Source organism: Peromyscus californicus, unplaced genomic scaffold (genome assembly GCF_007827085.1).
Source record: "Peromyscus californicus insignis strain IS unplaced genomic scaffold, ASM782708v3 Scaffold_22__1_contigs__length_63687245, whole genome shotgun sequence".
In the NCBI taxonomy this organism is placed as follows: Eukaryota; Metazoa; Chordata; class Mammalia; order Rodentia; family Cricetidae; genus Peromyscus; species Peromyscus californicus.
Genome location: NW_026294525.1, coordinates 17,316,865 through 17,343,389, shown reverse-complemented (window position 1 = coordinate 17,343,389; position 26,525 = coordinate 17,316,865). Strand labels below are relative to the sequence as shown.

Below are 26,525 nucleotides of genomic sequence, written 5' to 3'. Positions count from 1 at the left end.
GTACACCGTTCTCTCGATGAAGCCGTTAGAAGGTGTGAGGCTTCCAGAATTACAAATGTACTAGTCGGTTAAACCTTGATGATTCAAACATCAACCAATGTCTGGTCTTCATATCCATTCATACAAAGAGTTTTCAATGTAATGTGTAGCAGTGAAAGATGCTAAATTCGAAATAGTTTTTCAATTATGTTTCAGAATTTTTTTTTTTTTTTTTTTTTTTTTTGGTTTTTCGAGACAGGGTTTCTCTGTGTAGCTTTGCGCCTTTCCTGGTACTCGCTTTGGAGACCAGGCTGGCCTCGAACTCACAGAGATCAGCCTGCCTCTGACTCCCGAGTGCTGGGATTAAAGGCATGCGCCACCACCGCCCGGCCATGTTTCAGAATTTGTAGGCTGAAAATACAAAGGTTATATTGAATTGGATAGCTTAAGAATATGAGGTAACACTTAGTTCAACATAATTGTTGTACATTTGTACAGCACCGTGTCATGTTTGAAAATGTTGTCACGTATGTTTTACCAGTCTCAGATGTAGTCAGTTTTGTGGATTAAGAAACTACAGCTCAGAGAGACAGAAATATTTGCACTGTCACATGGTCACACAGTTGTATTGGTTCTAGAAGGCCCCTGTCTAAAAATACCGTTTACCAGGCTTTTGTCTGAATTATGCTGCTGTAGCCAATGTGCAGGAAATTATTCATATTTTTGTTTAGTCATGGGACATAACTTCAGTGTTCTAGCAAGCTGACAGGAACGCAGAATTCGAACTCTTGGCCAATGAAACAGCAGGACAACCAGAGGCAGGGCCCTAGTGTTCAGTCCTCAGCCCTGCAACAAAGCAAAATTATAAAAAACAATTGTAGCAGTCTTTCATGACTGTCAGCCCCCAAATCACGACACAGAGACTTATTAATTATGAATGTTCAGCCTTAGCTTAGGCTTGTTTCTAGCTATGTGGTGGTATTTTACTTGTACTGAAATGTGATTTTAATTGTATGTTAATAAATAAAGTTGCCTGGGGATCAGAGCTATTAGAGCCATAGCAAGTGCGTGGCGGCGGTGGCGCACGCCTTTAAGGACCTGGAGGGCGGTACATTCAGGCAGTGACGAGGCAGTCACATGTTTGGGTTTACAACCAATGAGAAGGCAGAACAGCTAGAGTATATAAAGACATACACACAGGAAGTAGGTCCCTTTTCGGAGAGCTCTCTTGACTGAAGAGGATAGCTGAAGCAGGAAGGGTGAGGCTCTTAGCTCTGACCTCTTGGCTTTCTTCTCTGAATCGGCTCTGTGTTTCTTATTTAATAAGACGGTTGGTTACATCTACATAGCTAGCTTTTTTTTAAACTTAAATTAGCTCATTTCTATTGATCTATGTGCTGCCCTGAGGTTTGTTTACCTCTAAATGCTGTCCATCCTGCTTTCCTGATTCTTCCGTGTCTGGCTGGCCCCAGGCTGGTTGCCTGCCCACCCACCCCCCCATTGCGGAATAATCTTTTTATACACTGTGAAGATGTGTCTTTATCAAGGCACCTTCTGATTGGTTTAATAAAGAGCTGACTGGCCAATAACTAGGCAGAGAGAGAAGAAGAGATGAATCTAGGCATGGGAGAGATGCCAGAGACACAGAGAGGAAACAGGAGGTGCAAGATGGAAGAGAGATAAAAAGCCACAAGGCAAAACCTAAATTAATAAAATGGGTTAATTAAAGTTATAAGAGCTAATTGGAAAAGACTAAGCTATAGGCTGAGCTTTCGTAACTAATAATAAGTATCTGTGTCTTTTTTTTGTATGTGTGTGTGAGCTAGCACACCAAAGAAAAATCCATCTACACACACAATCCCCTCACACCTCCCCAGCTGGCTGACTCCCCTTTTCTCTCTGCTCACCAGACCCAACCTACCCCTCTTCTGCCTAGCTATTGGTCATGCAGCTTTTTATTAGACCAATCAGGTGCCTTAGGCAGGCAAGGTAAAACAGCAACACATCTTTACATAGTTAAACAAATGCAGCACATCTTTACATAGTTGAACAATTATTCTGCAACACAAATAAATACAACACATCTTTACATAGTTAAATATTCTATTCCACAACAAACAATAACTCAGCTGGGCAGTGGTGTCATACTTCTTTAATCCCAGCACTCAGGAGGCAGAGACAGGCAGATCTCTGTGAGTTCGAGGACAGCCTGCTCTACAAAGGGAGCTTCAGGACAGCCAGAGCTACACAGTGAAACCCTGCCTCAAACAAAACAATTTGGGATTTTTAAAAAATTATAATTGCAGATACCAACCTAACCTGGGTCAATGTTTCACCTGGTAAAATCTTCCCCACATTCTACCCATCACTTTAGCACATTTCTTAGTCTTGAGGAAGTAAAGGGGAAGATACCAGTGTGTCTGGATTAAGACGAGAGGTTCGCTGAGTAGACATAAGAAAAGTGTTCCTTTTCTCAAGTCCTTGAAGATCAATGTGAAATGCTTGGGGTGAGGGTATTGGGTGGAGAAGAAGAAAAAAATATCAGGGCCAACCTCGATCCCACTTACCCCCTCCCCACCTGAGACATTCAGTTCACCGCTGGATTTCCAGACACTTCATCATGATAATGACCAGGTGAGATAAGTGAATGAAAAAAAGAAATCAAAAGAAAAGAGAAGGGACATGACTGCATCTAGGTATGGCGGAGGAGAAAGTTTATTAAAGACATGTGGGAGAGCATAGTCATAGGCAGGGATCTGGACATCTTGGAGAGGCCAGAGTGGACATGTCCAACCTGAGCTGGACCATGTGAGAGATGGGTAGGGGAAGGGCGACAGGGGAGGGGGAAACCAGGTGCAGCAGCCAGGAGGCCCAAAAATACAAAAAAAGTGGGCAACCAAAATGGTTGGATTATATTGGGAAAAGCAGCCCAGCCCCCTAGACTGGAGAGTTCAGGGTAGGGGGCAGGGCCTACCTTGTAATAAGTAGGGACTGGGGGATCCTGTGAGAATCTGGCAGCCAGGTCTGTTTTGACATGTTCAATAGGTACCTCAGCCATTTGCCCTGGGTTTGAAACTTAACCATAGAACAATGTGAATTCCATAGGTCCCCCCCCCCCCCCCCCCCCCCCCCGCTTGGGAATGTTGGCTAATCCAGGCCACTAGCGGTTTACCTGACTGGTCAGACTAACCCAAAAGGCAGACCTGCAAGGGCAGGGTAAGGCCACATGCTGACTTCCTCCACAGAGAGCCTCAGGCCCTTGGATTCACAAACACTCCTGACTACAGGGACTATGGTCCTTTGCCTGCAGACTCTTCTCCTGCTTCTTAAAATAGCATAAAAATAAATAAAATAGCACAAATAAAACCTCTTCAGATTGTAGATAGATTTCGTTTATTCTATTGGCTCGCAACCCTGCCTGCCAGAAATGAAGATATCTAAAGAGATACTTGTGTCTCTCAACCAGACTGTTGAAAGAACAGACCCCAAAGAATGGGAATTTCCCCAGGAATCCCATGCTGGAAGAAGAAAAAGACCCCAGCCAGGCAGGGAGTTTGTCTCTGGAAAGCAATCTCAAACAGTTCTAACAATTTGTCAGACCTCCTTGAAGGATGACACTGAAGCCTGGACCTAGACGGTGTAGAGGCACACCATCCTTTTGTCTGGTCCAAGGAAACTCAATTCCCCGAGCTCGGAGAGGCAGTCCATCTATCCAGAAATGAGCTCAAGCTGGACTATAGAAATTTCTGGTGGTTAGAGAAATGCCAGCATTCCTCGAGAACTTGTTCCCATCTGCCAAAAGGAGTCCTTTCTCTTCCCCTCTGGCAGACGGGCAAAATGGCTGCCTGTGGGTGAATATCAAAACCCGTGTTGGCCTCCCTGCTTCCTCGGTATCACTAGTACCTGTTACACGTTTCAAAGCCCACACTAGCCCTTCTCACCTCCGCAGGCTTCCCTCCTTCGGATACTTGTTTGTTATTTTTATAATGGCTGGTTTTTTCCTCTGCCCAGGCTATTCTCAGTGTGCTTTCTCCATTCTCTGCCCCCACTGAGGCTGGCCATGTTCAGTCTACTTCTTTCTCTCTCCACCCTGGACTCTTCCAGATGCCTCTGTCTGTTCTCTCTCCTCTCCTCTCCTCTCCTCTTCTCTTTCCTCCTCTCTTCTCCCCTCCTTTCCTCTCGCCCATATTATAATAGTCTGAACTCACTAAAATGAAATCTAACCACCTTCATTCCTTCATGTTCAGTATGGATCTAGATAGAACTGGATTGAAAGTTGAAGCTTTTCACTTGGATAAATTCTATTTCAGTTAAGAAGATCATTACTACGAGGATCACTTCGGGACCAGGATGATGGCCCAGTTGGTGAAGGGCTTTCCTTGCAAGTGTCACAACCTGAGTTCAATCCCCTTCTCTTGAACTCACTTGACAAACAAACCCGCCAGATACAGTTGTGCTCGTTTGTAATCCCACTGACAGGCTGTGGAGGAGACATACAGAACCCTGGATCTCACTAGCTACCCATCCTGAACTGCTTGGCAAGTCCCAGGCCAGTGAGAGACTCTGTCTCAAAAAAATAAAATAAAGTGGATAGCGCTTAAGGAATGGCACCCCGATGTTGTCATTATGCCTACACACAGACAGAAAGAGAGAGAGACAAACAAGACATTCCTGCTGTGGGATATCGTTCTGTATGTTGTGAATGTGTTGCTCTGATTGGTTGATAAATAAAATGCTGATTGGCCAGTAGCCAGCCAGGTAGCCAGTATAGGTGGGGCAAGCAGACAAGGAGAATTCTGGGAAGAGGAAGGGAGTCACCAGCCAGACACAGAGCAGGCAAGATGTCAAGGCAGAATTGAGAAAAGGTACCAAGCCATGTGGCTAAACATAGATAAGAATTATGGGCTAATTTAAGTGTAAGAGCTAGTCAGTAATAAGCCTGAGCTAATGGCTGAGCAGTTATAATTAATATAAGTTTCTGAGTGATTATTTTATGAGTGGTCTGCAGACTGGGCAGGACACAAGAAAGCTTCCAGCTACACATTCCTTCTGGAGGCTCACTGTTTCAAGTGCTCCTAGAATAATCAAGTCCCAGTAGTCATGGACACACTGACTTTGAAGAACACAAGTGCACATGTAGAAGAGTTTCTTTTGTAGACTATCTCTATCAATTTGCTGAGGTTTTAGCAAAGCATAGATACCTTCAGTTGCCCAATTAGTGCTAGGATTGCTTTCTAACTCATTGAATTAGAAAAAAAGCACACATATCCTTCACAACCTTGTAAATGTGTTATCCTGTACATCACATTCGTAAGCGAGAGAAGCAATTTAATGTTTATGGTCATAACCTTAGCTTGAACAATCCTGGTATTGTCTGTTTCTTCCTGCAGCCAGGATGAGTTCTGCCTCCTTAACAGACAGGATGATCCGAAGAGCTTAGCCAGTCATCCTCACTTGTCTCTTTCGTGTTCTTCTCTCGGTCCTCCCCAAGGCCAGACACACACAGACAATTATGACCTGTGGAGTCAGGAAGTGCTGGTAATTTCGTGTATTTCAAACCAGGGGTTATGCTTTCTTCTTGAATTTTCTTAACTGTGTCCTTGGTCCATGTGCCCGAAATCAAACTCTAACTAGTTCAGACGAAACAAAACAACAACGAAAGAAGAGCAAGAGGCTTCTGTAGAATCATGGGAAGAACTGAAGATTCAGAATTCAGAAAGGGTGCCGGTTCTACCAGTCTCAAAGGCAGCTGCAGCCGGGGACTCAGTAGCCACCTGCCTTTCTCTATGTCCTGTAGGCAAGCAGAAAAAGTCCCCCCCAACTCCAAATGCTCTTACCCTGTCCCCAAAGAAAAGCTGGCCCCTCGCTAGTCATTGTCCACACACTCTTCAGAAAAGACACTGGTGGGTTTAGCTGGAGTCAGGAGCCCACATCTGAGCCACTCAGAAGGCCAGGAGGAAAATTCCCATGATCCACGTGATCCCAGAGGCAGGTAGGGAATCTATACCCAGCAGCCACTCAGCATCTACCCAAGTGTCTTTTTAGATTTGCTTTTGATAGCTCTGTCTTCTGTTTTGAAGATCTGTCATAAGTGCAACTGCTTCAGTGAAAATAAACTAGAGAAAAATACAATTAAATTTAAAAAAGACAAAATTCATAGAAAATTTAAATCATCTACAATCTCACTGATACTACACAAGCATTCACGTCATAGCACGCATCTTTCCAAGTTTTGCTCTACCTACGTATATCTTTTCCTGTGTACTATTGAGGTTTGTGTAAAAATATAATTCTACATATTTAAAAACATATGCTTCATATAATTTTGTACTTACAAATCCTGTTAGCTTAGAGGATCTATGACATGTCAGAACACACATGGAATTCTCAAATTAGCATTCCAGATTCTACAGGTAGAAGCTTTTTGGTGTGTGTTTCTCCTTGGAGGGGGTTTACATCTCCACCATACTCCAAAAGTGGTCTGTTACAAAGAGAAGGGACAAGAGCTTTGGAATTCAGGTTTTCAAAGCACATTCTTATAAATTACCATAGATTCATTGGTCCTGAACATTAATATGCTTGACTAGTCTCAAGCTCATGACACAGGCAAACTATTACCGGTGAATGCATGACTCTAAAGCGCAATTCTCCAAGCCAGACCTTCTCCTTATTGGGGGGAGCTTTGCTGGTGCCAGTCTCCAGTCACAGCAGAGCTCTGAAACCTCTCGGGGTGACTAACTCTTGTGAAACTGTTAAAACAGCTTGTTATAATGAACTGCGGGGGTTAACCGTTGAAGGAGGTTGTCAGGTGGAGTGGGGGACGAAGTGGGGCATGCAGAGGCACTTGGAAGAGGGAAGGCTGGAGCTGGGAGGCTGGCTTGGATCTGGATGCTGACTCTGAGGCCTCCTTAGAGCTGACTAAACCGGTTTGGCCTAAAGCTACTCACTGCCTGAAACACCAGGATCCCTGAGCACTGACAGAGCTTGGAACAGTGATTTCCAAGGGAGGTCATTCAAGAGTAATCCAATCCTAAGCATGGATTTTTCTCTTTTTCCTGATTAACGGCTTCGGCCATATAAACTAAATATCAACAGTTATTGAAGTCACCCTTTCCTGGCCAATAGTCCACCATTGTCCTATTTCAGAGTCTTCTTGGAGTCTGCTCTGGCTGAATCATTGGATAGTGACCAACTTTTCCTTTTCGCTTTGCGTGCATACCTTAGCTTGCTTCTCTTGGGTTCATGGACATCACATTCCCTGTCCCCCAGGTGCACACTTTAACCTTCATTATCACTTCCCACTTCCATTTAGGCATCCCACCGGGAAGGCTTTCACTCTGAACAGAGAACAATGGGCATGACTCACACTGGCCTTAGATCCACCCTCTGGGCTAGCCCAGGAGCCAGGCTGACAGTGGACGACTCCACCAACCACCTCTGTGGCCCTCTCCAGTCAAAAGAGAAATTCTTAACCTGCTCATGTGTCCTGTCTGCCATTTAAAACGCCTCCATTCATTCTGGTCTGTTCTCCAATTTACCACGTTGTTCGTAGTCCTCAGAAAGAACGCGTTCCACTTCTTAATTATAAAATCACTGGAAACTTCTCAAATTTAAACTTACTGCCTGGCGCTCGTTTGTTCCCATTCAGCGTCCATGCAAAACACAGCGCTCACAGCAAAGGGGACGATATATAATTTATTCAAAGCCAAAGGTGACTGCTCGTGACCTGGGAACAACGTGTACCAACATGAAAGCGGTTACGTGAACTTCTGTATTGACAGAACAAAGGAAAGCCATAAATCAAGGTGTTTTCCCAGCGCATTGGTGGGAACACCCGGTAAGCAGCAGGTTATAGTGTAGTGGGGGAAACTCTGTTATAGATTTTAGGTTTTACTGATGATATTCTTAGCTTGGGGTTTGGTGAACAATGGTGAGTAAGCTATTACATTCCAGAGGTTTTGCCTGATAGCTGAAAAGGTGTTAGTTCACACTCAGAGGTAGGCAACAAATAACTACTAAGGAAACCCATGATAATTGGGCTGTAGCTTTGCAATGTTCTGGGCAATTCATCAGCCTTGCAGAATCTCCAACACAGGTGCAGGGATTGGAGGGGGGAGAAAAAAACTGAGACGTCTTTAATTCCATAAATTACTTGCTTATATTGTTACAAACTCTGTTATGCTTTCATCATTAATGTATTTTGATATAATATTAATATATTACAAACTAACTTTTTAATAACAATTTTCAGGGATTATTGGTATACCATACACAGTAATAGTAAATAAAATATAATAAAATATTTTGTATTTGAGTGCATATGCATGTAGTAGTCAGAAGTTCATGTCCAGTGTCTTCCTTGGTCACTGTATACCTTATACATTGAGCAAGAGCTCACCAATTTGGCTAGTCTAACTAACTAGCTTGCTCTGAGAATCCTGTCTCCATCTCCTGGGTGTTGGGATTACAGGCAGACCTCCATGCCCACTCAGCATTAACACAGATGTTGGAGATCTCAATCTAGTCCAAATGCTCGCATGGTAAGTAGTCCATCTCCCTAGCTCTCATTTAGAATTTTTAATTCGAGAATTTGATAATATAGTCACAGCAACTGCATGACTTTCATGCTTTTATTGAAGTGATAGGTCCCCATTCTCTTCTTCTCCCTTTTGGAGATTGAGAAAAATAAACACTCTTAACAGAATTTTGTGGCATCTAGATTAATAATCAGAGTGGCTACCGAGGGATGTGTGGGCTCTTGCTGAGTCGACAAGCGGTAAGATGGATTCTCAAGTACCATTCTGCATGAAATGAGCCTCCCTTCCAGGGAGACGCATCGGCATGTCAGACAGAGTTTCAGCTACTGCCACCCAAGTCTATTTCGACCTGTTTCGGGATCCCATCTATTTCTAGATACCGAAAATGGATACAAGGAGCAAAGTGAATAAAAGCCAAACCAAGGCTGGCCAGAAGTGATGCTTCAACTCAAAAAGGTAAATGGTGCCTTTTAGACGTTCTTCAGCACTTGAATAGGGAAAAGCAAATCCAAGTAATGGTCTCGCCACAGAGAAATAGGACAAGAGAGAGTGCTGGCCTTGATTTGGAAACAAAGAACCCTAAATTCTTAGTCCAGCACTCTGTTTTGTCTTCAGGAAAAACCTAGTCAGATGGTGTTTTGAATTCCCAAGGTGAGTTCAGTTGTCTGGATTAGTTAGCTATGGAGAAGTGCACACATGCGCACATGCACTCATGAACTCACACTTGTGCACATGCACGTGCACATACCCACGCACCATTTGTGTCTGGGTTTATTGAATACAGCAGGGGCACACCCAGAAGCCTGTCTCCTAGCTTCTGCCAGGGGATGATTCTCCCTCTACCTGTCACATCTCCCCAGGTTTCCTACCACAGTCAGATGACCAACTTAAACCCCACAGACATAAAAACACACAAACACAGCTCAGTCAAATCTAGACACTTCCAGGAAACTCCATTTGCTTCCCTGCCTGGTTCCCACAGCAGAGCCCAGGAGTCCACCTCAGCTCAGCAGAGGCTGCTCTCTGTGTCTGCCTGCCTGCGGTCACCACCTTGAACACACATGTGACTGCCACCTCTCCCTTAACCACCTCCGTGAGAGCAGCTCCTGTTTCTGGTGAGCGCTGAATCTCTAGGCCCTACCAGCACTCAAAATGAATGCGTGGGCCAAGGGCCAGGGAGGTGGTGGAAAACACGGTGAGGGAAGGAGCTCAGGGGTCCCTGGGAGATGCGGAGAAGAAAACTGACCGGACCTGAGAGGCAGCTCAGTCAGTGATTGCCCTGAAAGCCCCAAAGCCCCAGGCTGTGGGTTCAATCCTCCAAACCCTTGTAAAATGGTGATGGAGAGCTGACTCAGCTGTTAGGAGCCTGCACTACTCCAGCAGGATGCCAGGCATGGTGATGGAGAGCTGACTCAGCTGTTAGGAGCCCCTGTACTACTCCAGCAGGGGATGTGATTGATTCCCAGGACCCTCATGGGGTAACTCGCAACTGCCTACAACCTCAGCTCCCGGGGATCTGACACCCTCTTCTGGACTCTGAGGGCACCAGCACCCATGTGCACATACTGACACAGATACACAGTATTTAAAAATAATAAAAATGATATTCTTTTATACCGGATGTATGCAGGGGGTTGCAGTAAAGAAACTGCTGACATGACAGCTCCATGGTATGGTTAAGGGGAAGGTTTTTATTGTAAATATGAGAGAGCGAGAGCAAGAGAGCGAGAGCGAGAGCGAGAGCGAGAGCGAGAGCGAGAGAGAGAGCGAGAGAGAGAGCGAGAGAGAGAGAGAGAGAACAGCAGGGACAGAATAGAGAGAGCATAGTGAGGACAGCAGGGTTACAAGACCAGTGATTAGCTGGGAGAAAAGCCAGGGAGACTGGTACAGAGGTTTTGAAATGTACGACAAGTACTTGTGAGTAAGGACTGGGGGCCAGCATGGAGCCTGATATGCTGGTGGCTGCCACATGTATACATTCACTGGAGGTCCATGTGTCCCTTTTGCCAGAGGTAAGGGAAAGGACTCCCTTTGGGAGACAGGAGCCAGCTTCCCAGGTTCCTGGGGAGTGCTGGCTTTTATCCAAGCACCAGAAATCCTTCTACAGTTCAGGTTGAGCTCCTCTCTGGATGTTCGGACTGACTTCTGGAGTTTGGGGGATTGAGCTGCCTTTAGGTGCTTGACACTGGGTGTTTATATTCCCAGTGCTGGAGAGGCAGAGACAGGAATGTCTCTGGGGCATGCTTGTTCGCCATCCAGCCTCTCATGGCCCCAGGCCAGTGAGAAACCTGCCTCAGAAAGAAAAGAAAGGGGGTTGGGGGGGGGGAGTGATTGCCACCACATTTGCCTGAGCTTGATCCCAGAACCCATGGTGGAAGAGAACTGCCTCCCGAAAGTTGCCCTTTGCCCCTCACCATGGCACGGGGATGTGCCCCAGTTATCACAGATGTACATAATAATAATAAATGAAAATCGGAACTTGAAAATGTGGCTAGCACTGGAGGAATAATAGTTATCCTCTGGCCTCCACATGCAGGCATACACCCACACACACACACACACACACACACACACACACACACACACACACGCACACACGCGCGCGCCGCGATAATAACTGGCCATCTCTAGAAAACCATCACCGGCAGGAACGTTTTATTTAAATATCTTAAAAATCCAAAAAGGAAAAATGTGAAGAGGGGAAAGTGTGCACGGAGGGGATCTTCCGCTGAGAGGACCAAGCAGGTAGGTCTCATAAATCGCACGTCTCCCTGCTCTGCAGTGCATGGGATAATTTACCGAGGCCATAAAGGAAATGAAAGGACCTGAGTGAGAGACACTGTGGACGCCCGGAGTGCGATGATAGAGACACAAAGCTGTGTTTGGACACAGAGCTCTGGGGGAGTGGAGTTCACAGCTGCCTTCGAGTCAGCGGTGATCAGTGATGGTCTCAAGAGTCAGGGAGTCATCAGGCACCCTTGTCACGTAGCCAGTAGACACGAGTGAATGTCATTATCAAGGGGAGGCAGCAATCGAATCACAGCTTTCTGCCGTTCACATGGCTTCATTTGGGTTTACGAGGGCAGAGGCACTTCCTGCGTTGTACTTCATACTCAGTAAGACTCCAAGAGCTACATCTGGGCTCCACCATTCAGAGAAGATCACCACAGATAAAGGAAATAGAAACGATTCCAGTTAGCACACTCTTTCCACTCAAGACACCGGAACTCAGCTGGGACACAGCGCACCTTGGCGGAAGTGTGCAGGAAGAAGGAAGGTTGTTCAGGTTAGGAGGAGAGGCCCTCACTAGGAAGGCTCTAACAGTCCTCACCCGACGTTTCCCGTCACACTCAAATGAAATGGATGGTATCAAGTTGTGGACTCTCAGCGGTTAAGAGCACTGGCTGTTCTTCCAGAGGTCCTGAGTTCAATTCCCAGCAACCACATGGTGGCTCACTACCATCTGTAGTGAGATCTGGCGCCCTCTTCTGGCCTGCAGGCAGAACACTGTATACATAATAAATAAATCTTTATAAAAAAAAAAAGTTGTGGATTCTAAGGCAGAAGTTGGCATGCTACCCACTGCACAGATTTCAGAGCAGCGCTCTCCTTAAACTATGATGAGAGAGTGTCTATAGAGCAGAGGCTCCGGACTCTGAGACTTGTGGATGAAGAAAAAAAATCTTAATGGAGGGGAGAGGGCATAGGCTCAAAGTACGTAACATGTATGAAAATAGCTTTATGCCGGGGGCCTGGAGAGCTGGCTCAGCAGTTAAGAGCACTGGCTGCTCTTCCAGAGGACCAGGGTTCAATTCCCATCACCCACATGGCAGCTCACAACTGTCTGTAACTCCAGTTCCAGGAGATCTGACACCTTCACACCAAGTCACATAAAATAAAGTTAAATCAATTTAAAAAAAAGGAAAATAGTTTAATGTGGCTCTCCGTTAATGAACCACTGCGTGGCACAGTAAAGAACAAGGGCTTTGTGGAAACACAGGTTCCAATGCCAGCTCCGCCGCCTGTTATCCATGACAGGTTCCTTCAGGTCCCAAAGACTTCGAGCTTTTACCAGCGTTTCCCTGAAGGGTAACCGGGAGGTGGAAACAAATCAGGCACGTGGGGGCTTTGGTAAATGTGAGCAGTTTCATCGTGGGACTATCAGTGGGCTCTCCTTTACCTCCAGGTCCAGTGGTGTCTGTGGGGATGGGGCTGATGCTATTGAGGACAGATGGATGATCATGTCAACACTCCCACCACCCAAAAAAAGTCTGCCCCTCTTTTCAATCCCGGATCCCCTCTGCCTGGTCTAGGATTGTGGGATCTGGCCTTGTTCCTTAACAGGAACAGGAGTCTCTTAGGAGCCTGATATTATTACCCAACTAAAGATGGAAGAGCCAGGTTAAGTGGCAGATAGCCTCAGGGTCCTGGCCATCCCAGAATTCTCTAGGGATAGTGCTGGAAGCCCCCAGGAAACTGCCAGGGATCCTGTCATTTTGATTTAAAATGCAATTGATTTGTTTGTTGGCCACAGAGACAGAGGGAATAAGTATTGCCAGAAAGCCCGAGGATTTGGCCCCAACTGGCTCTTATGTACTATAGACCTCTTTAGTTCAAGATTTATGCTGGAGTGCAACGTGTGACTGTAAAATGTAAAGACGGTTCAGCTTGATCACACTGCTGTCTGCCTCCCTCCCGCAGGCGGATGATGTACGACTCTTCCAGGAGAGGCCGAGACTCGGCTTGAGAAGCAGATGCTCATCGCGAGACAGAATGATTTAATCTCCTCCGCGAGCCCTTCAGAAGCCCCACTCCACCTGTCAGCTTACTCAGAAGTAGATTTGAACTCTGAATTGACCTCATTCGAAAGGAAAATGGAGCCCTAAGGACAAAGGGTCTTCTCCGGGGCCTCTAAGAAGCTGCCTTCACTGTCTGTCTGTAGACCTAGACTCTGTGGTTTTACCGTTCATATATCTATGCCTCAGTTTCCCTCTGGGAATAACAATTCTACTCTTTTCGCTCTGACAAGACTTTGGTAAAGATCAAAGAAATCTATAAATTTGAAACGTTCACAGCTCTTGTGCAATGTGGAATAAGTTTAATTACAGTGATTTTAGTGGAATTTCAGTGTTTTTTTTTTTGTTTTTTTTTTTTTTAAATCAGGGTCTCATTATGTATTCCTGGCTGGAACTCACTATGAAGCTCAGGCTAGCATCACACTCACTAAGATCCACCTGCCTCTGCCTCCTGAGTGCTGTGATTACAGGTGTACACCAGCACGCCCAGCAGTTTATTCTTTCTTTAAAGGTCTAAAGTTTAAATAAAAACACTTAATGAAATAAAGGCTTGTCCACATCTTTAAGAACTCCCTGAGAGCTTGGCTTCAGCCTTAGCATCCCCAGAAACCTTCCTGGGTCTCCGGCCCCTCAGAAAATCAGGCAACCCATACTCCAGCCTCTCCCTAAATCTAGTTCTAGCTTGTGGGACTTCCCAGCTCTTGGGACTAGAGAGGCAAATCCTCTTGTGAGATCTTGGTCCCCATCACTGTTTTCCGAGGAGCATCTTTCTACTCCTAGTCTGTTGCTGCTGGCTCACACCCAAAGGTGTCTGTCACCCAACTCAAGCAGGATTTCCCAGATGCCTCCTCAAGGAGAGCTTAGGTACCAGCTGTTACGGTAATACCACCCAGATACAATATTGTCACCAGCTGTGATGTGAGCAAGCGGGTGGATCTCAATATGGGCCCTATTCACGGGCCGCCAGCAACAGCAGCAACAGTTTCACCTGGCATCTTGTTAGAGAAACAAGTGCAGAGACCACAGTGCTGAGTCAATGCTCAGGAGGGCAACGCAGTAACCTGGGTTTCCTCCCAAGCCTCCGGGAGATCCTGATGCCGCCGAAGTGTGAGAATTGCTGGGACAAGCGGTGTGTTTACATGGCTACCACATCCACTCCTGCTGGAAACAAAAGCCTTGTGATGGGAAGGAGAAAGCAATAGGAACCAAGAGTTCTGCCCAGAGGGTTTGAAACAAGCGACCAGAAAATCTGTGAACCTCGAGTTTTAGAGCGAGTCAGCGTGCACAGGTTTAGCCCGCGTCTCTTAACGAGGCTGAAGAGGAAATTGAGACCGCGACCTAACCAGCATGCAGAGGAGCAGAGCTGGCCCAGGGCCCAGTTCTCAGGCCTCCAGGTGCTGCCTCGGAGGGCTCCCCGCCCCGCACCCTCTCTGAGGTGGAGGGTGATTAACGGGTAGATTTCATGATTCGGGCCTGCCGTCTGCAGGGCTCACGGGGAGAACTCCGTGTGGGCTGGAGAAGTGGAGGACTTGTTCTGGGCCCCTTTACAAAACAAGAAAGAACTGGGCCAGCAGAGATTTATGGATTTTCTTTCTTTCCTTTTCTACTTTGGTAACACTCCACAACACGAGGGAGAAGGTGGATATGGAGTTTTTTTAGATAGCGGACACAGATTATATTTGCCTGAAGATGGAAGCCAGATCTCACCAGCTAACTTCGGTTTAGAGTGACATCCCACACCTCACATGCAATTGGGACTGAGCTCTGGTACCCCTCTGTGGGTGGGCCCTGGCAGGTACCTGGTTCTGTCTGGCCCAGATAATGTTCTTCCTAATAAAGCTAGTGTCCACCTCGTGCCTCACCTTGCTCTGCTCTGGGCTTTCCCCTTGCTATTTCTGCCCTGCTGCTCTTCTGTCTCTCTTCTGTGCCCATTGGTCCTAGCAGCCGCTGCAGTGCGTGTGTTCTGCCTGCTCATTTGCATGAGAGCTTCCCCCCCACCCACCCACCCACACTGTGCGTCACCATCACAAAGTAGTCCTAGCCTGGCTCTTGGATGAAGAGAGTGGGAGGTGTGAAAAAGCCAAGTGAAACTGTGACAATTTTCCTTTAAAGAAAGTACCCTGGAACCCTGGGGAGGGCGGAAGAGGGCGGGGGGGGGGGGGGGGGGGGGGGGGGGAGAAAAGACTGAGTAGCCTACAACCTGCAGCCCCCGTGGAGCCTGCACATGACATGTGCCCTAAAGCCCCCAGCAGAGCCTGATACACTCGGAGCCATCGATTGAATTAAACAAGGAAGGCGGACAGGAAAAAGGAAGGGGCTAACGAGCGCTTGAGATCCCAAAGGGTGACTCAGCCACACGTGAGTTAAAAGTTCTCTTTCAACAGTCTTAGAGCTAGGTAAAAGCTCCAAGGAGCCCATCTAATTGTTACTAAGTGGCTTTATCAGAACCTTGGTTAATCCTAAGATAAAATGTAGTACCGTCAGCTGCTGAAGGGGTAAGATGAATTAGTCAGCAAGAGCAAAGGTTAACTGAATCAGACTGATTGGCTTGGCCAGCATTTCAGAGGGTCTTCTCCGAAACATCATCACAGATTTATGGAGAGAGAAGGATGCTGGGTAAAACACCAAGGTGCTAATGGAAACACAAACTCAGTAACTGAACAGCGGAGCTTCCACAGAGACTAAAAAACACATTGAAAAACTGCCCCGTCTTGTGCAAAGTAAGTCCAGACAATTCTTATCCCATGGCAAGTCACAACCTGTGTGCTGTGACTTCATCAAATACAGTAGTGTTACTATCCACTGGAGGGGGTGGGGATGCCTGTGTCTAAAGGTCACTCAGCATTTGATGACTGGAAACCTAGAGCCTTGACAGCCGAGTTGCAATGTACTATAGTTGGAAAATGACATCTAATTCTTTCATCTAATTTTGCTAAGGTCAGCTCACTCATCCTTTTCCTCTACTTTTTAAGCAATTCTTGGAAAGAGGTCAACATCCCAGAGTGCAATTGCCAGGGGGCCCTGACTCAAGTAATCTGAAACAAACCCGAACACTACCCAGAACTCAGGAAGCCAAATTCTCAACTTGAAAAATGACCAGAGCGATTTCTTTCCTCTCATGGAGTAATAGAAAACCCAGTTACTCTGGCCGTGTGTGTGTGTGTGTGTGTGTGTGTGTGTGTGTGTGTGTGTGTGTTATTATATTTTTTTATTTTGATTTTAAAATAACATAGCAGCAAGATACACTCAAGCTAAGTCTGTAAGTATTCTTTTGGATTTCATCTGTCAAGTCTGGTTGCAAAGAGATTTTAATTTGTCAAGAGAGTAAACAATAATTTGATAGAAACCAGGCTGGGTAAAACACTCTCATTAGTTGAGGAATAACTGGAGTCAAAGAAGGCAAATAGACCCACACATTACTGATATGTAGCAGGGCAGTCAGCAGATACAGGGAGACCATGCGGGAAAGCCACTGTGACTTAGGTTGATGTCATACTTCAATGGAAATTATTTGGATTTTAGGTCAAGACAAGAAAAAAAAATGATCTGAACTAAATGCACCAATTTGGAGCAAGGGTCATACACCTGGAAATGGTACATTGCCCAGTAAAGGAGTTCTGTCGAGCAGACCTGGTATCATTGGCAATGGTAGACACCAACTGTCTATTGATGACTCTACAATTCAAGATTACCAGGATTGGTACCTGAGTAGAAATGGGGATTCCAATGTTGAGTGAATTAAAGCCTGTTGGGATGGAACTGTGTGATTTTTTTTCCATCCATGCATAAACCCAGTAGCTCTTTATGGGAAGAGAAACACTCAAAGTACATTCATCTCTCTGGTTGGCATGAGGCAATGACTGAGTGAAAGCCCCTCTAGGGGCACTGCTTCTCCTATTTTCTCTTGGCTACCATGCTAACCTTCATCAGCCCAAGCACAGCATGGAATATAACATGCTCACCATCAGAACATAAGATGCCCATACCACACCCTAGGCTACTGAAGAGGCATTAAGTATTTAGATGGTAGGAACTGAGCACACACAGTACAGTGGAAGTTCTGGTGAGGTCACGGGGTTCCTGGTGCTCAATGTTAGGCTACCCGCTGTTTGACTGAGGGTCTCAATTATCCAGTATCTTCTTCCCACTTCAGTGTGAAGACCTCAGGGGTTATATATTCCCACAGATCCAAAAGGATTGAAGAAAGAGGCTTTCTAGCTAATTAGCTACCTGTCCATCCCCATAGGTATTGACTCAATTCCATGAACACTACTCTGGAGGGCCTTCATGTCTGGCTCCCCCAACCACCTAAGAGTTTGCAGTAACCACCCAGCTTATCCCTGTTTGAAAAAAGTGTTTTTCAAAACATTTTTTGCAAAAGAATGGTAAGGTCTTTTCCTCACTGTTTTCCCCAGTGCTACTCAGTGCCTCACACGAGAAGGCATTTAAAAATGTATATTGACTGAAAGCGTGTTTCGACAGAACAATTCACATGGAACATTGTCAAACTATGATCCCATCTTCATTTACTTACTTGATTCAAAGTAAGTATTATCACTTCATGATAGGGAAATTCACATACTGAAGGGAACCTAAATTTAAGGGTCAGCGTTGTTTTGGTTCTGTGTGGTAGCTGCTTACGAAGCAGGATTCATAAATGCTTTGGATCTAAATTTGATAATAACTAGTATTTCACGGTGGTGGTGGGGGGACAGAGCCACTAGCATCCTCTTGATAAGGATGCAGTTATCTTAATTCACATTGTTAAGGAAGAAGTCGTACTGTGATTCAGACCCAAGTGTTCTATTTTAATCATGGTTAACTAAACATCTTAAGTACAAAAGACATGGGATGTCAGAGCAAGGCATTTATTTAACTAAACTCAACTCTCATTTCTGTGCATGCTATGGATGTTGCTTTTCACCTATCAATCCCCTGTGGATGAGTTTACTCACTGTCTCTGCTTATCTCTTAATGTTTCACCCTCTTCTCTTTACTCTCCTACTTCTTCCCTTCCCTACCTACCCCCTTCCCCATCTGCACTCTTCTCTTTCCACTTATCAATAGACCACAGAGGAAGACCAGTGGCCTGTGGGCATATATGTGAGGGGTTGCCTTAAGTTGACTGATGTAGGAAAACCCAGCCCACTGTGGGCAGCACCATTCTCTAGGCAGAGGATCCTGAACTTTATAAGAGTGAAGAAAATGAACTGAGCATAAACAAGTGAATAGATACGCTAGTGTTGTTTCTCTCTGCTCTTGACTGTGAATATGATGTGTCTAGCTGTTTTATGCTCCTGATGCCGTGACTTACCACATGATGGACTCTGGGCTGCTCCGTGCTTGCCAATCTCAAAATGAATTTAGTAGTATCCGTATTTTCAAATTGGTCTTCAAAGAAAGGAAATTGTGGCTCCTGAGCCAAATGTGTTTTCCATTAAGAGTTAGACAGCTTGAGCTGCTTAGGAGAGAAGACTTTCTCTAGCCAGAAGACAGATAATGGGGAAGGGAGGTTGCAATGCTTACACCAGAGATTAAAGTATAATCCTTTTGTTGAATTCCCAAGCTTTATTCTGTCAGCATTAGCCAGTGTTAGCTCATCCAGCCAATGGATCTTGTTCTGCATTTTATAATTTGACAGTAATTTGTGTTTAGATGATCAAGAACCATGTACCCACAGCAACCATGATGCTTAGGGGAGTGAACATGGGGAAAAAAAATGTGCTGTAGGTCTACTCAACAAAAATGCCATTTAAAAGAAAGCTTGCATTGGGCCTAATTGGCTTCTTGAGTGGACATCAGAAATCCATCTTAGGTACCTTCATCCATTTTCGGTTGCTAGAACAAAATACCTGAAGCTGGGTGCTATTAGTATGGCTTTTTCCTCCAGCATAACATGATCTCCCCATCACCACTTTGGATCAGTGGTCATGGCAACAAAATAAGCAGAGCAGCATGGAAGTAGACAGACCTATGGTGATGATAATGGAGCTGTTAACACTGTGTAGTGGGGGGGGGGGGATATCATGGGACCCTCACTTATGATTCCAGCCATTACTCCTTCCTTCTTTGCCTCAGCTGCAAGGGATCATACTCCAGTATACAGGAAGTACAAGATTAGCTAAAAGTAGGAAAGATACAGATTTCCCTGATCTTGTCACCCACTTTGCAGTGATGCAGCTATTTGGGGGTCATCCACACTACCGTAAATAACCTCTCATCCACACTCTGCAAATTAGCTCAATAAATTCATGGATTCACCAAGGTGAACTTGGGTGGAGTCTTTAGTCTGTTTCTGGTGCCCCATCTGGAGTGAATAGACACATGTTTACATCTGGACAGAATAAGTTAAAGCAATCCCAGGAAATTCACAAAGAATAAAGGTTCGTTGGATCACAGAGCTTAGAAGTCCAGAGTGGGGACCTGCAGAGGGGTTCTTAACACATTATGACATGGCTGAAGGCATCACGTGGTGAGTGGGACATGGCAAGCTTATGTTAGCACTCACTCCTCTAACAAAGGCATTCCTCCCTGAATGGGTTGACACACTGACAAGGACAGATGTTCAATAGCCCGGCCATCTCCCATAGGTCCTGCTTCTTAACACTGGAGCATGAGAGACTAAGTTTCCAACTCATGGAATCTGGGGGCACATTCAAAGTTGGCTGTGGAGAAAAAAACATTACAAAGTAGAGCTCAAATGGCCTCTGACCTAAAGAACCAATAACCTAGTAGAGAAGGCAAGAGCAGAGAGGAAATCAGATAAGAGTAGCATCAAATAAGGTAACGGCGGAAGGTCTGACACATAATTCATAATGCCCTTCAGGAGGGAGGTGTATTGGAACATATGGGCCTCACGGTCATGATTGGGCCTCCAGGTGGGAGGGAGAGCATTGGACAGAAACGGTGCGGTACATGAACATCTAAGCATGATAGGGCCTTCGAGGGAAGGGCAGACTCTCCCTTAAAGCCGGGGGAGTGAGAATGACAGAGAGGTAGCTGCCATGAGAGGAAGGGCTGATGAGGGCCTGTCGAGCAGGCTTTTCAAAGAGTGGCCATCAGAGCAATCTCCCAAGCAGACCTGTAGCACAGCTTGGATCAGTTCCTGGAACAAAGGAGAAATCTGACTGCTTATAGGGGTGGTTGGACATTCCACATCATGCAATTTAGTTCAACATTGGGTTCATGATAAAGAACATGGAGGTTATGGTTAGAACCATAAATCAAGGGCGGTTGTTAGGCACAGACAGCTTGTGTGTATGTGTGTGTGTGTGTGTGTGTGTGTGTGTGTGTGTGTGTGTGTGTGTGCCACTAAGTGCAGTGCCCACGGGCCAGAAGATGTTAAATCCCCCAGAGCTGGAGTTGCAGGTATTTGGTTGTGAACTACCTGACCTTGGTGCTGGGAACCAAATTTGGGTCTTCTGGAAGAGCAATACTTGCTCTCTACTACTGAGCCATCTCTCCAGGCTATTACAGACAGCTCCTTAACTTTCTGTCCCAGAGAGAGCTGTGCAGGGGCATGGTCTGGTTCAGGCTGTAGGATTGACCTTAAGGGTACAGGCCACCAGTTCTAACAAATGGAAAGAAAGCTCAAAGGTTAGTAAAGCCAACATAATGGAAAATAAGTTAGGGTACACTGCAGAGCATCAGCCGTGAATTCAAGGAAGGTAGAGAAGACCACAGCACCCCACAAAAGGAGTTATTGCAATACCCTCACTTTATAGTGACTACACAGTACACTCCTGTTTTAAAGGTTTTTCTGCTACAAGCCATATGTTTCCTGTAAGGACAGACAGAAGGAACAGTCCTGCGGCCTCCTTAAGGCTGTGACCATCTCAGCTGTCTGGGCCTGCTCCCTGCACCTCCATGGCAGCTCAGAAACATCTGTAACTCCAGTCCCAGGGGATCTGAAGCCTTCTTTTGACCTCCATGGGCACCAGGCACTCACATGGTACGCAGACATTCGTGTGAGCAAAACACTCATCCACAAAATAAAAATAAACAACTTTAAAAAAATAAAAAAGGATTAGGACAGTAAGCCTTCTGAAACAAGATTGGCTTGCCCTCTATGGAGCAGAATTTGGGCCAAACTGGGCCTATCTGGGGAGACTCGAGTAACTAAAAACCATGTACAGTTGATTTTGAGTGATAACATACTAGAGTGTTTGCAAATAACTCACAAGACCTTTTGTTGCTGGGAACTAGCCACCTTGGCTATTTAAAAGATCCAATTGCAAGTAAAAATTGCTCTAAGAAAATGCAGCTGTCTGTCGTCCAAAACCATGGCAACCAGCCCTCTCTGCAAACAATGAACCAGCCTCCAGCCAAGCCAGCAAGATCCTCGTTTCTCATGATTTTCTTCCCAAAGAGCAAATGCCTTTAAAATGCACAAAAGAGCAAGGAGCCTACTGAATTGGCAGTGACTTCTGCTCTCTCTTCGTAAACATCTGTGTGAAGGAAGGGGGAGGCAGGAAAAGATCTCTGTGGTTTGGGGAGACAAGATGGCCTCAGGACTAGTTAACCCTCAGTGGGCAAAGCTGCTCGGAGCTGCAAATAGAGGAAGAGTGACCATTTGCATTTTCATGGCCAAGGTATGTTTTCTTTTTCAGCAAAGGCCTTGTTCCAGGGTGAAGGCAAAATATGCTCATTCCAGAATGCACCCTGTGGAAACCACACCGTTTTCAACGTGGTTCTAGTCAGCACATAGTTTCCCGGTTAGAAACCACCCTCCCTGCCCCTCATTCTCCAACCCAGATAGTCTGCAGTCTGCTTTCCAAACACAGATTCTCAACAAGTAACGATAGTCCACAGAAATGGGAGCTTTTAATGCTCACCAAAATGCAAGTCATGCTAACAAGCCACCCCGCAAGGCCCTCTGCTTACCAAGTAGCTGAGCCAGCAGAACTGAGAGGCAACTGAGGCCTGATGCTGCTGGAGGATTTCCACCCCAGTCTTGGCTGCACCCCTTACTGCGGCAGCCCCACCCCCACTCCCACCCCTGGCAGTGTCCGCATTCATCAGAACACCTCTGTTCACTTAGGGCAGCTGACTGTTATACACAGACACATCTGTGCAGCCCAGGAGGGCTGCTACCTCCTCCAGGGGATTTCTCGGCTATTATGGAGTGAGGCAGGCCATTCTGTATTCCTGAAGGGTCCTGGGCGTTCCCTGTCCTGGCATATATCTATCTCACATCCCAGAATCACCATCTGACAGTGAGCTTGTTCTGTCAACCGTTGGGCCTTTAGATCAATGTCTTATACTCAGCCAGGGCTCAAGAGACATCGCGTAGTAAGGATGACGTCCACACAGACCTCTGATTACCACAGAGTCACAAGAACTTAATCTCTGCTGGTAGAATATCAGTGAAAGAAGCTTCTAAGTAAACAAGGTGGTTCAGAAGGCAACTTTGGAAAAATCCATCAATCCACTTACGCATCAGGCCGACCTCATCCATAATCTATGACCTTGATTGTTTCCTGGAGTTCTAGAAGAATCTGATTAAATCTCTATGCTCTGAATTCAGAGTACAATTACATCCTGATAAACTCCCCATCACTTTTAAATATTATAAGATAAAAAATGTATCTGCTCCAGCTCACCGCCTGAACATCCCAGCTCAGCTGAAAAGTTCCCATCATTCTTACATTAGCCCGAATGTAGTAAAATTATTTAACACAAGGCTGCTTTGTAGCAAACTGTTGAATGTCTCATTAACAAGTATATTGAAGGGGGAGGGGGCACAGTGGCACACTTTTCTACTTCCCAAAATGGGAACTTTTTTAAAAAGTCATCAGGTTGAAATAAAATCAAAAACCATAAAAGAGCCACAGAAGCATCATGAACTAGAGAGTGTCTGACATGCTACCCGTCTCTGGACCCCACGCAAGGGTTCCCAAAGGCTGAGGGCGCCACTGAAGCACAATACAGAGACTGAGCTAAGAACCTTTGTTCTATTTTAGTTCCACGCTGTTTCCACGTCTATTTTAGACTTCTCACTACCCGAGGCCTAGAAGGAAATCCGAGTCTCTGTAACTGCCAGAAGTGACTACCGTTTTCGCACGTAGTGGGAGTCGACAAAATAAAAACCACAAGCTGGGCGGTGGTGGCGCATGCCTTTAATCCCAGCACTCAGGAGGCAGAGCCAGGCGGATCTCTGTGAGTTCGAGGCCAGCCTGGTCTACAGAGTGAGATCCAGGACAGGCACCAAAACTACACAGAGAAACCCTGTCTCGAAAAACGAACAAACAAACAAATTAATTAATTAATTAAGAACAAAAACAACATACAAGCTGAGAAATCGACGTCAGACTCATCGAGAGGGCTGCCCCAGGCAGCGTTCCACTGGCTTCCAGGCTTTCTCTGCCTCCTCTGCCTCTCCTTGCCCCAGGGAAGGGGAGCATGTCTGCTGTGGGCGTTCAGTAATGAGGGGTGTTCCTGACACTCAAGAGCGGCAGTGTGGTCTCAGTATGCTGTCTTCTGCTAGGGCAAGGGTTGCGACACCATTCTCAGGGATGTTTGAAATGCATAGACCCTTGTCATCATCATTAAAGGGTGTTGTCAGTGTTTGGTGAATAAGAGGACAACCATTCAAAGTCTCGTACGACCTCTGATTGTGCCACGAGCTACTCATCTAGGTAAAAATGCCCTTTTGTTATGCAGTCATGGGTTCTGACTCTGTATTTCATAACACAGCAAAGCAACTTTTGTACGGCATCGCATGTTCACCGAGAGTTTTCCCAGAATGCAACTGTCTCAAGTCCGTGTAAAAGTGTGCTTTGTTTGACTTGGAGCTTTACCAAGAGTTGTTCACCTTTTGAAAAATCACAATACCAATGTCTACACCTCTGAAGGGACTTGAGTCACCGGGAAGCCCAGCTGCACCGGGCTGCATGTGAGAGCTATTATATTCCAGCCACTCTGTACAGACTCGGGCTCTGACTAATTCATCACGCCTCCCAGTGTGGTGGGGCCCAAGCACTTACACATGTAAACGCATTCTCCTTTAAATTGATTTCTTAAGGTTTCTCACACACATTGTTGTACAAGAATTACCTTTTGAATTTTGAAAAATTATGTTTCTTGGTAAGCTGTATTAACTGGATATCTAGTTTGAAGGAAAAGTACAAAATGTATGGTACCTAAGGGAGCTGTGAAGGATGGCAATGCCATTTACGTGGTGAGTCCTTGAGGATGCCTTGTTTAAAAGCAGCAATGTGCTAAATGAAATATTATAAAATGAGAATCAAGTAGGAAATAGTATTTATGAGACTGGAATCTTATAATCTAACTTCCCAGTTCAAACTAGTGACCTAATGGGCTGAGACACCTGACTGCTGAACGTGCCATGTTTTAGTAACAGAAACAGAACAAAAAGAATTATCACAGACTAAAGAATAAGCAACAGGAGACACAGCCCATCACTAACCCCATTTTAATCTCCATTGACTGTACTCTGGTCAAGGTGGAGAACAAAATCTAACACCATGATCAAGTGTAGCTACAGAGTGATGCTGAGGCCGGCACTACTACAAGCTGAGCCTTCTCTGATGCATTTTTAGCCCCGTATGGTGTAGCCTGCCCCACCCTGCGGACACGGCGTATTGCCTGCCCAGAAAGACCCCACTCCATCCCAGTCACTCCTCCCTACTCTAATTATTAATGGCACTTCTTTCCTTTCTCCAAAGTGGGCTGGTTTGTCTAGCAATTTATGCACGACTCCTCTACCAATTGTTTTTAAAAATTCCAGACAATGAGCTCTGGCTCATGCCCAGTCGTCCAACCTTAGGACTAAAGGAGGAAAAACTGAAAGATGGAGAAGCTGTGGGGCTGAGAGGTTGGAGCAAAAGAGCGTTAAGCAGGAGAAAGGGACTAGGCAATTTACAATCAAATAACGGAGTGGCAGTAACACATTGGGAAGGAGCAAAATTCCCAAGTGCCATTCCTCCAGGTATATGCCTCCTTGGCTGCAAGGGCTGCTGGGAAGGAAATTTCACAACAGCCCTATGAATGGGTGGCTTGTTCCCCTCTGAGGAGGCTTACAGCTGGACACCAGTAGTCTAAATTGCAGTCCTGTTTCTCAGGCAGCCTTCCAGGGCTGCCAAGTGTTACAAGCCCTTCACAGAGCAGTGGATTTTAAAGTTGAATTTAGACTATTTTCAGATCCCTCTTGGGCAGCAGACAGACAGAATGATGACTGGTTACTATGGTGCAGTTGTTTTTCATTCCTGCTCCAACTGCGGCCCTGCTTGCACTCAGGTTTGGGAGCTCCACAATGCACTTCTGAGGTTTACTCTCTCTGAGTAAAGCTATGGTCAGTGGAATATTCAGAAAAAGTATGGGAACCAGGAATCAGGTTATTGTAAATATAATGGGGAAAAAATGAGATTAGCCAAGCCAGTGCAAGACTTTGCTTGATATCATCTTTAATATCCTAATGGAAATAAGGGAGGGAAGGTGCGTTAACTGAGTGCTCAGGAAATTTTATTTAGGGCATCAAAACTGGAGAATTAGCTGGGTAAGGGGTGCATGACTGTAATCCCAGGATTTGGGGTGCATTGTGAGTCAGAGTTCAGCCTAAGTAACCTAGCAAGACCCTGTCTCAAAAATGAAAAGAAATGGGGGAAGAGATGGAGTCTACAAGCCGAGGTTCTGGGTTCAATCCCCAGCAGCAGAGAAAAAGAAAAAGGAAGATTGTAAAGGTCCATTTTAATGTCAGCTATGCTCAACTTGAGGAGCAGGGTAAATCTTCCTTTCAGAGGTTAACCAATACTAAGTTGATATGGGTCATTATTTCCCTTCCCCCACAAAGGCAGGAAGTGGAGATCATGTGAAAGAACAACTATTATAAAACACAGGTCCAGGGTTGTATACCTCAGGGGCCTTCTGTCCAGCCCTGATTAGAAAACACTGATGAGAACTGATAGCAATAACAGAAAGACACAGTGAACTGAGAGGTCAGAAAGCATCATACAGCAGCTGCTGGAGCCTTTGCCAGCCTGAAGCACTATAGTGGAGCCTTTCTCCAAAACGTGTGTGGTGACCAAAGAGGTCAGTCACTCAATTATTCCACGAATCTAGCAAGTTTTTATAGACCGAGAACTGCCCGCAGGGCTTGGAGATAGAATGGTAAGCACAGAAGAGTCCTAAGCTCAGGGTCTCTCACGATGTGGGGAAAGGAGATAAGGAAATGGCTTATGGTCAAGAGTGCTCA

General features: G+C 45.7%; 1 long non-coding RNA gene across 1 annotated transcript; it reads right to left on the bottom strand.

Moving 5' to 3' along the window:
• Positions 1-275: 275 nt before the first annotated feature.
• On the bottom strand, positions 276-22,263 carry LOC128118405 (uncharacterized). Its single transcript, XR_008221189.1, has 4 exons — positions 22,196-22,263; positions 6,315-6,460; positions 5,328-6,095; positions 276-825 (listed from the first exon to the last, which is right to left on the bottom strand). It is a non-coding gene; the product is annotated as an uncharacterized LOC128118405 (long non-coding RNA).
• Positions 22,264-26,525: the final 4,262 nt, after the last annotated feature.